Genomic DNA, 13,807 nt, shown 5'->3' on the forward strand with positions numbered 1-13,807 from the left:
CCAAACCAAAATCCTACTGCTATCTAGTCGATTGTTACTCTTTGCAACCCACATTGGGTTTCCTTTGTGGTTTTGTAACTCCAGGTGTTTTAACCTTTCATTATAATACTTTACTTTGCCTTCTCAAGCCACTCTTTGAAATCTTGTGTTCAGCTCTTTTACTTCATAATTTTTTTTTATTCACTTTAGCTACTCTAAGTTCATGAGCAAATTTCAGAGTCTCTTCTGACATCCATTTTGCTTGTTTCTTTCTTTCTGTCTTTTTAACGACCTTTTGCTTTCTTCATGTATGATGTCCTTGATGTCATCCCACAATTCATCTGGTCTTCGATCATTAGTAAATCAAATTTATTCTTGAAATGTTCTCTAAATTCTGGTGGGATATAATCAAGATCATATTTTGTCCCTGGTTGACTTGCTTTAGTTTTCCTCTGCTTCACCTTAACTTGCATATGAATAATGGATGATCTGCTCCACAATCAACTCCTGCTATTACTCTGACTGATGATAGTGAGCTTCTCCATTGTTTCATTCCACAGATGTATTTGATTTCATTCCTGCATTCAGGCATCTCCCAGAGATATTGCTGGTTCAATTCCAGACCACTATAATAAAATGTCTATCGTGATAAAGTTAGACAAAATTTTTGGTTTCCTAGTGCATGTAAAGGGAGCTCTGGTAGCATAATAGTGCCTAAGGCACTTGACTGCTAACCAGAAGGCTGGCGATTCAAACCCACGAGCCATTCCTCAGAAGGAAGATTGGGCAATCTACTTCTGTAGTGATATCGCCTCAGAAACCCAAGGAGGGTTTGCTATGAGTCAGGTTGGACTCAACAGCACATAACATCAACAAGAACAGTGCATATAAAATTAGATTTATACTATAATGCAATCTATTAAATGTGTAATACCATTATAAAAATTTTTGAGAATTGTAAGAATAACCAGAATGTGACCCAGACATGAAGTGAGCATGTGCTATTATATAAATAACACTAATAGACTTGCTAGATGGGTGATTGCAACAAATCTTCAATTTGTAAAGAATGTAATATCTGCAAAGTACAAGAAAGCAAAGTACAATGAAATAAGGTAAGCTTGTATTTTATCCATCAAGGTTCATGTGTATAGTCACAGTTTATGTTCTTGAAAAAAGATATATCCACTGCATTGTTTGTTGGTCTTACAAAATTCTATCATGCCATCCCTGGCTTTGTTTCTATAAACTGGTTTGCTGGTTCAGTTCCAGACCACTATAGATCCTTCTTATTTGTTTATCACTTTCACATTCCAATAACCAGTAATTATCAATGCATATTGATTACGTGTTTGATTAATTTCAGACTGAAGACTTTGAATCTTCAAATTCTTCATCTTTGGCTTTAGTGATTGGTGCATAAATTTGAATAATAGTCATATTAATTGGTCTTCTTCAGAGGAGTATGGGTAAGATTCTATCACTGCCAGTGTTGTACACATCAGGACAGATGTTGAAATGTTCTTTTTGACAATGAATATGGTTTTTCTTCAATTTGTCAATCCCAGCATGGTAGACCATAAGACTGTCTGATTCAAAATGTCCAGTACCAGTCCATTTTAGTTCTCTAATGCCTAGGATATTGATGTGTATGCATTCTATTTTGTTTTTGACAACTTACAAATTTCCTACATTCATACTTCATACATTCCACGTTCTGCTTATTAACGGATATTTGTAGCTATTTCTTCCATTTTGAGTCATGCCACCTCAGCAAATGAAGGCTTTGGATGCTTTACCCCCTCCATATCCTCAAGGTCGATTCTACTTTGAGGACGCAGTGCTTTCCCAGTTGTATTTTTAGTGACTTCCAATCTGAGGAGCTCATCTTTCTACACTGTATCAGACAATGTCCCACTGTTTTTCATAAGGTTTTCACTGGTTAATTTTTTCAGAAGTAGATTGCCTTTCTTTTCCAATATGGCCTAGTCATGGGACTTTAAAATCTTAAATGAATGAAAGCACACTATGTACATCTACACACTGACAAATAGATTGCCCTATCTTCCTTCCAAGGAGTGGCTGGTGGGTTTGAACCACCAGCCTTCTGGTTAGCAGTCAAGTGCCTTAGCCACTATGCTACCAGAACTCCTAAAAAAAAAAAAAAGTATAGTTATCAGAAATCTAGAAAAATAGAGTACAGCCACACTTATAAACGGAAGCCTATCCTGTACAAATGATGAAGATACTGGGGTTAGAATTTTGGAATAGGACACAGAGTAATTCTAATTTTTTCATTTACGTATTAGAATATAGTTCTTCTAAGATATATTTATATATAGTTCTTCTAATGAAAAAAAATAATAATAAAAGAAAAGACCTTTAACTTAAAGAACTTGTTCTACATAATTTCAATCCCCTCATAAAATTGAGGTCAAGAATAAGTACGTGGTTTGTGCAAAAGCATAAATAATAATGCTGCCCATTTGTTGACTATTTAGTATGCACCAGGAAATCCCTTACATGTATATTTTCATTTAATATTTACAAAAATATATAAAATTTATAACATCTGTTTTTAGAAATGAAGAAATTGACAAATAGAAAAGCTAAGTACTTTGCCTATAGTGACTAACCCATAAGGATGTTGAGATAAGTCTTGAATCATAACAGATAAGATCCAAAGCTCTTATTCCTGTCTACTAGCATTCATTATTACATGACAACTCTCCCAGGTTTGGAGCTCAGACATGATTGTTTTTAAGTGTGATTTCTTCTTTTTCTTCTCTGTGTGATCTCATCAGGGCTTTTAGAGTTCTCTCTGCTTCCTGCCTCTGGCCCTTTCCTCCCCCTATGTTCAATATCTAATCTCTGGGAATTATTAGGGCTATTTTAACTTTGCAGGCCCCTCTCTGATTCTCAGTCTTTAAGATTATCCCAAACAATATATCTTAGATTCAGGCTCTCAACTGCGTCCCTCTTATCTGCTAACTCCATTGCCTGGAAACTCAAAACTCTGTTTTCACAAACCTTTTCCAAATTCCTTACTTTTAGACTCTCTCCACAATGATTTCACCTCCCTTCCTTACCTTCTTAGTAGTTTAATCCTTTCATCAGCCACAATTCTAACTCCTTGTCCTTGGTTTTGTGGTGGTGCCTTACTGGCCTTGCAGGTTCTGCACCACAGCTTGTTTCTGTCTCCCCCGGGCCATCACATTTACTGTTCTCTCTACATGAAATATTCTTCATACCCTCCATTTCTTAACAAACCCCTGCTTCTTCTTCAAGTCTGTAAAAATGCAATTACTTCTCAGAGAACCCATCTCTAATCCCCTAAATTGGTCAACTATCCCTATTGTACATTCCATAATATACAGTTCCTTGCTACTTAAAGTGTAATTAAAGGACCAGCCTGTAGCATTGGCATCACTTGGAAGTTTGTTGGAAATACAGAACCTCAGATCCTGCCTCACATTCATTACACTAGCAGCTGCTTTAAACAAAATTACTAGGTGCTTCACCTGCACATTAACATTTTAAAAAACGTGCCTAAGACACTTGACTGCTAACCAGAAGGCTGGAGGTTCAAACCCACCAGCCACTCCTCAGAAGGAAGGTTGGGCAATCTACTTCCGTAGTGATACTGCCTCGGGAAGCCAAGGAGGGGTCGCTATGAGTTGGTCCTACTCCAAGGCACATAACAACAACAACCTTTTCAGAGCACCTCTTGTGATGGCATAGTGCCTAAGGCATTTGACTGCTAACCAGAAGGGTGGCGGTTCAATCCCACTAGCCAATCATCAGAAGGAAGACAGGGTAATCCACTTCCATAGAGATACAACCTCAGAAACCCAAGGAGGGGTCACTATAAGTCGGAACCGACTGGACTGCAGTGAGTTTGATTTTTTTTTTTCTCACGATTGTAATGTCAGGATTGAAATCCTTAACAGAGATCTCTGTTATAGAGATCTCTATAGTATTAAGTTGTGCTCCGTAAGGGCAAAGATCTTATCTATCATCATTACTACTTATGTATCATTTGTACAGTGCTTTGCACAGTATTGTTACTGTTGCTGTTAGGTGCCATCAAGTTGATTCCAACTCATTGCAACACCACGTGACAGAGAAGAATTCCCTATAGAGTTTTCTTGGCCATAATCTTTTTGAAAGCAGATTGCAAGATCTCTCTCTGATGGAGCACCTGGGTTGGTTCAGAATGGCAACATTTTGGTTAGCAGCCTACTGCTCCACATTTTGCAACACCAGGGCTCCTTCTGCACAGAGTAGGCACTCAGAAAAAATTATTGAACATTGTACAGCTTTTATCTGTTTCAATTAAAGCAGAAAATGTTCATAAATATGAATTACATGAATACCCTAGTGAAGATGACCCATAGTAATACAGTTGCTTTAAACTGCATTTTCTCCAAAAACTAAATTAGTATACTTACTATAGTACTGTACCTGAAATGAAAAATTTAGGCTTCATTCAATTACATGCAAAAGTAGATCTAACCTCTGACATGTATTAAAATTTTAAAAATAAGAAACAGGTATACAATCAAATATCTGATCTACCAAAAAAAAAAAAAAAAAAGAATACCATATTAACAATAGCAAAAAATAGAAGTTTTCAAAGTTTTATATCTTGACAAATGGAGTCTTCCTACTGCACAAAAGACAATACGATGCATTTTCCATATGGTCTGTTGTTTAGCTATGATGTTGAAATCAACGAATCTTTTTTTTCTTTTGCAATGAGAGACATCACTACTATTATTTTTTATGTTTCTTTCAAAATACTTTTGTAGGTTTGAGTCTTACATATGTATTTGGGATGCTTGAGTTGTAGTAAAAACATTATAAAAGAATTAAAGTTTATTTTCCCATGAGCTGTAATGGAAATGGCTCATCCCTAATTGCTACTACCACCATGACACGTAAACTTAAGCAATAACTATTTCAGGTACTATTAAAAGTATATCAACTGAGGTAAAAACAAGATGAATTTCCTTTATAAGTTTATTGTTGCTATTAAATCAAAACCTCTTGAACAGTATCAGAGTTGGTAGGTACCTCCAGCTGGGTGTGATAAGGATTTTTAAAGTGTTCTGAGTCAGTGACACTTAACTATCCAATCAATTTTGGTGTAACAAGATAATGTCTTTGCTTGTATCTCTGGTTTCTCTTTGATTTTGTTTTTCTGAGCAAATCTTGGTGATTTTTGCTCTTACTTTTTACTTGCATTTCAGATGAAGAACAGTTCAATCTTGGAATTGTTGGCCTGGAACTTTGATTAGGATCCTGCCGTTACCTGCTTCACTAAAAATTCTTTCTCAGCTTTTAACACTAGGCTAGAAATGAGAAGTACTCAGTGAAATACATTAAGTAATTGGAGTTTCTAACAAATTACGGTCAAGAGAATCTTTCCAAATCAACTTTCATAGGTTCCTTCAGTTTATAGTTCCTGATGGAGCAATGATAGAATTCTTTCTCAAGAGAGAATGGGGCCAAGAAAAGGCCTGTTTTATTACAGGTAGAGGGAAGAAGTCTCTAGGTCAGCAACTGTAATATCAAGGGAAATAATATTGAAATTCTGAGTTCCCTTTCTAATTGGAAATTTTGCTTTTCTTTTCAAAATGGAATCTACTGTGTAAGCATGTTTGTGTCATCTTCATGTAAAAGTTTAAGTGTATTTATTTGTCATCATTTCATATTTTATGTTTTTCTCTATAGTGGAGAATGTGTTTATAAATATTGGAAATTAAGAATATCCCAGTTATTTCATTTGCTACCTAATCCTTACCTTATGTCAATTTCCATTCCTAATCAGATATCCTAATCCTGGATTTATTATTAGTTGCAAAGTATTTATTTTTACCCATTATTTGCATATTGGTTATTTGAAGTATTGACTTGCCTTAATAAGCCCTACAGGAAATTAAAATATCAGTATGAATTATTTTTAGTAGGTTTACGGAATCAAGGCATTGTCTACAAAGATTGTGTGTGTGTGCATGTGTGTGTGATTACATCAAAGACATAACTCTTAGATTTTTAGTAAGCACACTTGTTGGTTTCTTTCATTGGGTCTCCTGATCTGGTTAATTGTTCTGCAATATGCTACATGTTTATGGCATAGAAACTAGAAAACTGTGGCTATTCCAAACATCAGATAGATTAATTTTACTAAAGTAAATTGATTGTTATCTTGTTTGACATGTGCTGCTGCAATATGGAAATGATTTTAATGGTCTGCTGAAACCCTTAAGGAGCCTTGTTCTGTAGCTCCAGCTCAAGATCAAGCAATATGGCAGATTGCTTTAATCAACTGAGCTTTTATATTCCTTTAAAATGATCTAAATAAGATCTGCATTATATTAGAAAAAGAAAGCATTTGTTCTAACAAATAGGACACCTAGAAATGCTTTGGCTTTGGCAGCAAGGCTGCACTCAGGTGTAATAAAATTGATGAGCCCATATAATAAAATTTATGGAACCAGAGTGAATTCAATTTATTTGAATATGCTCAGTTATGTTTTTGTTTATTCCCATAGCAGATGTTTAATTTACAAACCAGGCAATTACGACAGCTCTTCCAAACAAATAAGAGCAGATTAGTCAAACGTTCACATCAATTTTTATGTTTATCATTAGTTTTATGAGGAGTCATGAATATTCAGTGGTAAGGAAAACTATCATTATGGTACCTGGAAAACCTCAAAATGATGTTTTGCATCTCTAAATGCTATTTTCCCTTTTTGATAAAGCTATTAATGTGTGTTGTCTCTTATTACTAGTTGGGCTTAAGGGGTGGGATGGAAAAAACACTCATTCTCTCCAGAGATGGTATACATTCTAATCAATGTGCTGATGGCATTTCTGTGAAAAGTGTGTGATTATGTATTGGTGTTTATATTTTTATTTTTACTATGCATATAAAGAAAGTGTGGTACCTAATGGAATATCAGCAATAAAGACTTTTTAAAATTATTCTATAAAAATAAAATTATATCTAAAAACAGCACACTGTGCCTTTATTTCTAAGTTAAATTTCTTCCTTTTCTTTAAAACAAACTTTTTTTTGGTTGCAAGGAAAGTTTTGATTTCCTAGCCCTCACACTTGATGTAGCTGTTAATACAAATCTGTAGGTAGGAAGTTTTAACAGGAAACAGTTTAGGAGGGAAGTTCTCACACGGCCTTATTTATTTATTTATTTATTCAGTGTTTAAACTGTTAGACTAAAAACACAGTAGTTCCATTATGAATCAGTAAAATTACATGGCATCATCCATAGACAGATAAATAAATAAATAAATAATAAAATCAGCTTGGCTGTTTTTGAATGGATTATGTCTTGGAAAGCTCTGTCCTAAAAACAGTGAAATGGCCTCAGTTTTTTAGGGTTTTTCACAGTGCATTTTTCCTCCTCAACCCATTGTAATGGCAGGCTCCTGTCATTAATCAACATTGAGACTTAGGAGGAAATCAAGGGATCAGTGTGTTAAAACAACTCTGGAGGGGATAGCTTCAGTGGAAATACTTTCAAAGTAAGTTACACTAAATGGGGAAACAGAATCTAGTGAAAAATGTGCGTCTGTTGTTGTAGATATATATGAACTATAATATATTTTTATTTGACTTTTGTGCTTTTCCTTTCTCATCAGCATTTTTTTTTTTAATTTTATTTGACAACAACCAAAACAACATCTACTTCTTTGTCATTAGTATACGCATCTCTCAGGAGTGTTTAGCTTTAAAAATAACACCAACACATATATATAGACATACCCACATGATAATTAAGTGCTCTGAATTTGAATTTAGCTATATCGTTTTACTTTGGGTTGTCAATATTAATATTAGTTTATTATGTAGTCATATCTTGGGTTATAACTGAAATTTCTGAAAGCATTTGCCATTTCGAATTCAAAATTAAATCAGAATTTAGATTTTACCTTCCCTCAATGTTAGGTAATTATTAAGTTATACACGTATATACACACACACATTTTTTTTACTTAGCTTATTTTCACTTTATTATTTCATTTTCCTACATTGAGTGGAGAGTAGTAGATTAAAATTTGCTTTGCTAAGACTTTTTTTCTTCACCTTGATTTTAGGTCTATGAATAACATGGCTTCTCTAAACTTATATGTAAGAGATAGTGGGGGTGGGGTGTGTAGGGCACAAATGAAAACATAAGCCTTCAGCAAGAAAGCACAGAGCAAAAGCAATGCCATTCCAAGTATATACTTAAATACTCATCAGGAGGAGAAATAGCTAAGAGAGACAGGCACATAGACAACAGTCCCACTGATAAATAATGACATACTAGTACATTGCTAGCCAGTATTTGCTTGAAGATCCAGGGAACACAGAAAATGTTCACAAATAATTCATACTACATAGGGCAAGAAAATTTCTAAATTGTAGCCATTGATTTTTAGATTAAAAGTGCTTACAAAGTGTCTCAGGCTGGGTTTTCTAGAGAAGCAAACTCAATGAAGCTAGAAAGAGGTATAGAAATATTTGTCTCAAGGGAATAGCTCACGTGGTTATAGAGGCTGGCAAGTCCCAAGTTCCTGGGTCAGACTTCTGGCTTGAGGCTTGGGATTTGTGAAGCTACAGGGGCTAAAGAACCCAATATCAACAGATGATATGACAGGCAGCTGCCTCACAGGCTGCAGAGGCTAACTAATTCCAAGATTGGCAGTAGGCCAATTAGCCCAAATCCAAAGAAAGCAGAGGTGAGCTGAAGATAAGCCAGATGCAGAATCTAGATAGAGCAAAAAGTCAGAGACATTTCCCACAAGATTCATATATATTGGATGTAGGACACACCTCTGATGACATATACTTTCAACTGATTGGCTGCTCAAAACAGATCTCATCATGCAAGTGATTACATTTTACCAGTTCTCATCATGGGGAATGCCTCTATCATAACAGCCAAACCACTGAGAATCATGGCCTAACCAAGTTGTCATATAATCTTAACAATCACACAGAGCATGACTTACTAGAGCACTTTGTTTTCTCCTAATAGAAACACAAGCTTTCAAATTTAAGGCTGGTAAGATTACCTAGGGAATTGCACACCTGTCTGTTATAAACAATGTATTGACCCCTGTAAATGATAGAATGGTATTCTTTGCCCCAAAATGCAAACCATGCAGTTCACATTTACAGTTGCTAGATTAATAATTTCCTTCAATAATGTCTTTTCTTTAGTCCTCTGAATGGGTTTCTTAGTTTGCCTCTAGCTACTTTGGACTTTTACGTTTATTTCATCATTGTTCTGCAGTGGCAGTGTTTCTCTTCTGCAAGATAAAAATTTATGACTTCCATAAAAAAATATTCAAAGCAGGATTCCATATCTTTTCAGGGTTTTCCTAATAATTTAAGAGCAAAAATTTTAGATGCATTGCAAAATGCCAATTTAGACTCATAAGCAGTGAAGTTCTGAAGGATGAAGTGATATGAAGGATATTTACTTTTCTAACTCATTGATCACAATTTACAAGTTAGTTTATAATCCATCAAATTGTCAAATTTTTTATTGTTTCAAATTATTCAAAATTTCTAGGTAGAATTCATTTTTTTTATTTTAATGCGGTAAATATATTTATGTAAAATAACTCAAATATAGAAAGAATAAATATACATAAATAAGCTTTTATGTTTGAGTAGAAGTCAATATTTTATGTTTTACCTAAAGTTGAAACATTTTAGGTGAGGATGTTTTCACTTTTCTTTATTGAGTAACATTTTTGACCCATTATCTTATATGTGTGTCTTAAAAATACGTTGTTCTGGTTACCTAGTACTGCTCTGACAAGATTATACCACAAACGAGATGGCTTAAAGAAATAGGAGTTTATTCTCTTACAGCTTGGAGGCTTTAAGTCGAATTCAAAGTGCCAGGCTCTAGGGGCTGGGTGAAAGCCCCTCAACTTTAGGCTTCAGCTCTGCCTCTTGCTCCCAGCCCACTGGAGTTAGAGGCTTTTCTTCACTCAGCTGCTGGCTGCTAAAGCTGACAAACCCAAGGCAGACAAGTAAAAAGGCACAGTCCTGATGTCACCAAACCACATGGCAGGCCATTAATTTAAGTCCATTGAAAGATTCAAGGTCAGCAGAACATGGCAGGCTGCTGAACAACGACATGACTGCATGCAGGGTTCAAGTGTGTCATAAGCTGGAGACCATTCCCAAAGGTCTTTCTTATATATGGGAAGTATACCACATACTCAGCTGCTCCAATAGATTGCACCATGGAGTTAATTACCAATGTCACCATGGGGAATAACTACATTAAGCTGTCCAGCCACTCAACAGGCCCAACCAAGTTGACACACAAATTTAAGCACCACATATGTTATGACTTTGCTTTTATTTATTTATTTTTTAAAATAACATTACCACAAAAAATGTACTCATTAATATACATTTAAGATTAAGATAGATATAATTTATATTTGGCTTATTCCTGAAATGGACAACAGGCACAATCTTATAGATACACAGTTGTATGGTGTAAGGAGCACTAAGGAGAAAATGTGGATTTTAAGTCAAGTTATATAACTAGCTAGCTGTACAGCTATGAGCTGCTTTTGTTAGTTTCTTTTATATTTTTCATGTACTAAGTTAGCTCTGGTAGCATAGTGGCTAAAGCACTTGACTGCTAACCAGAAGGCTGGTGGTTCAAACCCACCAGCCACTCCTCGGAAGGAAGGTTGGGCAATCCCACTTCCGTAGTGATACTGCCTCGGAAACCCAAGGAGGGGTCGCTGTGAGTCTGGGCCGACTCGATGGCACATAACAACAACAACAACAACAAGTTATTCAACATTGATTCAGTTGACATTCAACAAATTCTTAACTTCACATACTATATTCTAGAAAAGGGGCATATACATATAAATGTTCACCCTCCCTTCGCATGAGGAAATCAAAATGTATGGTGGGGAACAGGCTTAAAAAGTAATACAATATGAAAATTGAGGGAGCAAAGTGCTCTAAGACACTACTTGGTATCTCAAAATTCTCTGCCAGTTTTTAACATTCTTTAATTTCTAATATCAACTCCACTTTGAAATGATTATTTTTAAAAGTAAACAATAATGATCTAATGATAAACAGTATATTTAGTGTTTAAATAAACTTATTTTCTTTCATATATATTTAAACCCAATTTTAATGTTATGAAATATATTTCTAATCCTCTCCTCACCATACGTTCAATGATCAATCATTTCTTATTTGAATGCATAAGATGTCACAATTAAAATATTTGCATTTTCCTATTTTGATAATAAAATTTAAAAAAGAAAAAAAGTAGACATATAAAATCAAAATAGAGTGATCTATACAAGTTGTTTCTTGTGGGTTGAGGTAACAGTGAAGGGGTTGTCCTGGGGGGAGGGCTGGACCTCAGGCTGGATCTACTGCTCCTCAGCTCAGGGATCCAGTTGAGGGAGAAGGAAAAGGGATGTTCAGGAGCAGCCCCCGGCTCCCTCTCCTGGAGGCACAGAGGGTGGGGCCCTGGCAAATGGCTCTCTTGCTGGCCACTTACAGAGGTTGGGATTCAGGACTTGTTTGTACTGTCCAAGGCTATGATAAGAAAGTTACAGAAGCTGATGCTTATCTACAAATATTGATAGAACAATTAAAACTTTTTGATGACAAGTTTCAAAATTGCAAAGATAATGAACAGAGAAAGAAAATTGAAACTCTCGAAGAGACAACAAATAGCATGGTAGAATCAATTAAACACTGCATTGTATTGCTGCAGATTGCTAAAAGTACTATTAATCCTGTCAATGCAATATATCAACCTAGTCCCTTGGAACCTGTGATCAGCACAATGCCTTCCCAGACTGTTTTACCTCCATAACCTGCTCAGTTGTGCAAGTCAGTGCAGCATCCATCCTCCCTACCCGTTGGACCTTTATTAGCTACCATGGGACATCACCAGACTCCAACACCAAATAGTACAGGCAATGACACTCAACATCTAGTAGCAGTCTAACTTCTCCAAGCCATGTCAACTTGTCTCCAAATACAGTCCCAGAGTTCTCTTATTCTAGCAGTGAGGATGAATTCTATGATGCTGATGAATTCCATCAAAGTGGCTCATCCCCCAAATGCTTAATAGATTCCTCCAGATCTACCTCAGTTTTGACACACATCTGCTTGGGAAGTAGTCTAAAGTGCCCAGACAACACAGAATTACTTAATTCTTCCATGTCCAAAGGAAGAAGTGATGCTGACCTTTTCGATTCCTGTGACGATAGAGATGATGAAAGGAAGTCAGGGTCAGTGGAAGAGCACAAGAGTGTTATATCTTGTCCCAGGTTAGGCTTGGAATTGATCTTACTAAGGGGGTTCTTCCAACATTCATTCTTGAATGAAGATCTCTTCTAGAAATGTATGCAGACTTTTGTTGCACATCTGACCTGTTTGTTAGCATTAGTGACCAGAAAGATTCTAGAGATCGAATGGTTTAGGTTGTGAAGTGGTACCTCTCAGCCTTTCATGCAGGAAAGAAAGGATTGGTTGCCAAAAAGCCATGCAGCTCCATCTTGGGTGAGATCTTTCACTGTCATTGGACATTACCAAATGACACTGAAGAGAATACAAAGCTAGTTTTGGAAGGACCAGTTACTGGGTTACCAAAAACAGTGTTACATTTGGGCTGAACAAGTTTTCCATCACCCACCCATTTCAGCATTTTATGCCGAGTGTTTTAACAAGAAGATACAATTCAATGCTCATATATGGACCAAGTCAAAATTCCTTAGGATGTCAATTGGGATACACAGCACAGGGCAAGGCTGTGTCTCATGTCTAGACTATGATGGACATTACATTCTCACATTCTCCAATGCTTATGGAAGGTCTATCCTCACAGTACTCTGGGTGGAGCTAGGGGCAGAATGCAATATTAATTGTTCCAAAAGGATCTATGGTGCAAATACCTTCCACACCAAACCGTTCTACGGGGGCAAGAAAGACAGAATTACCATTGGGATTTGTTCTCCAAATTATGTCTTTTTGCTCAATTGAAGGGGAATGGAATGGTGTAATACACACAAAATAATGCAACAGGGGAAAATACAGTATTTATCAATACCAAGAAGTTGCTTATAATGAAGAGGAAGATAAGGAAGCTGAAAGATCAAAATGAGTATGAATCTTGTGGCTTTTGTAAGAATGTCACATCCAACTTAAAAATCAGAGACATCGATACAGCAACTGAAGCTAAACACAGACATGAAGAAAGACAAAGAGCAGAAGCCAGAGAAAGGAAGGAGAAGGAAATTAAATGGGGACAAAGTTATTTCATGAAGAGGGAGAATGTTGGGTTTAGGATGAACCATTATTGGAACGTCTTGGTGCTCCCAAGCATTAGGTTGGGAAATGTAAAGCTTACACCTGATGACCAGGGTAGTGGGCATAGTTACAACAGTCAAGCTTCCTTGGGGAGAACCTGGTTCACTCCCTTCTTATTGCAGTGGTTCCTATCTCAGGAATGCTGGACATTCCAATGCAGATGAACAATTAAAGCAAGAAATGCTTCCTTTCTCCCTTTTCTGTGACAGTTACAATTTTGACCTAAATCCTAAGAAAAACTTCGGGCTTAGAAAACAAGATATCTGATCCTTCTCCAACCTCCAGACTTTGAAAAAGCATTTGTAAACCCCAGTCTCAAACTCTGCACACTAGCACGGCTGTTGATACATATGACATTTCCTAGTTCATATAAATTGGGTTCTAGATAGATAGGTGTAGGTATATACATACACACACACACACACACACACA

General features: G+C 36.1%; 1 pseudogene; it reads left to right on the forward strand.

Annotated features, from left to right (window-relative positions):
- Window positions 1–11,531: 11,531 nt before the first annotated feature.
- LOC103208381 lies at window positions 11,532–13,394 on the forward strand (annotated as a pseudogene).
- Window positions 13,395–13,807: the final 413 nt, after the last annotated feature.

Source organism: Orycteropus afer, unplaced genomic scaffold (genome assembly GCF_000298275.1).
Source record: "Orycteropus afer afer isolate SDZICR_OR568_19922 unplaced genomic scaffold, OryAfe1.0 scaffold00430, whole genome shotgun sequence".
Lineage (NCBI taxonomy): Eukaryota > Metazoa > Chordata > Mammalia > Tubulidentata > Orycteropodidae > Orycteropus > Orycteropus afer.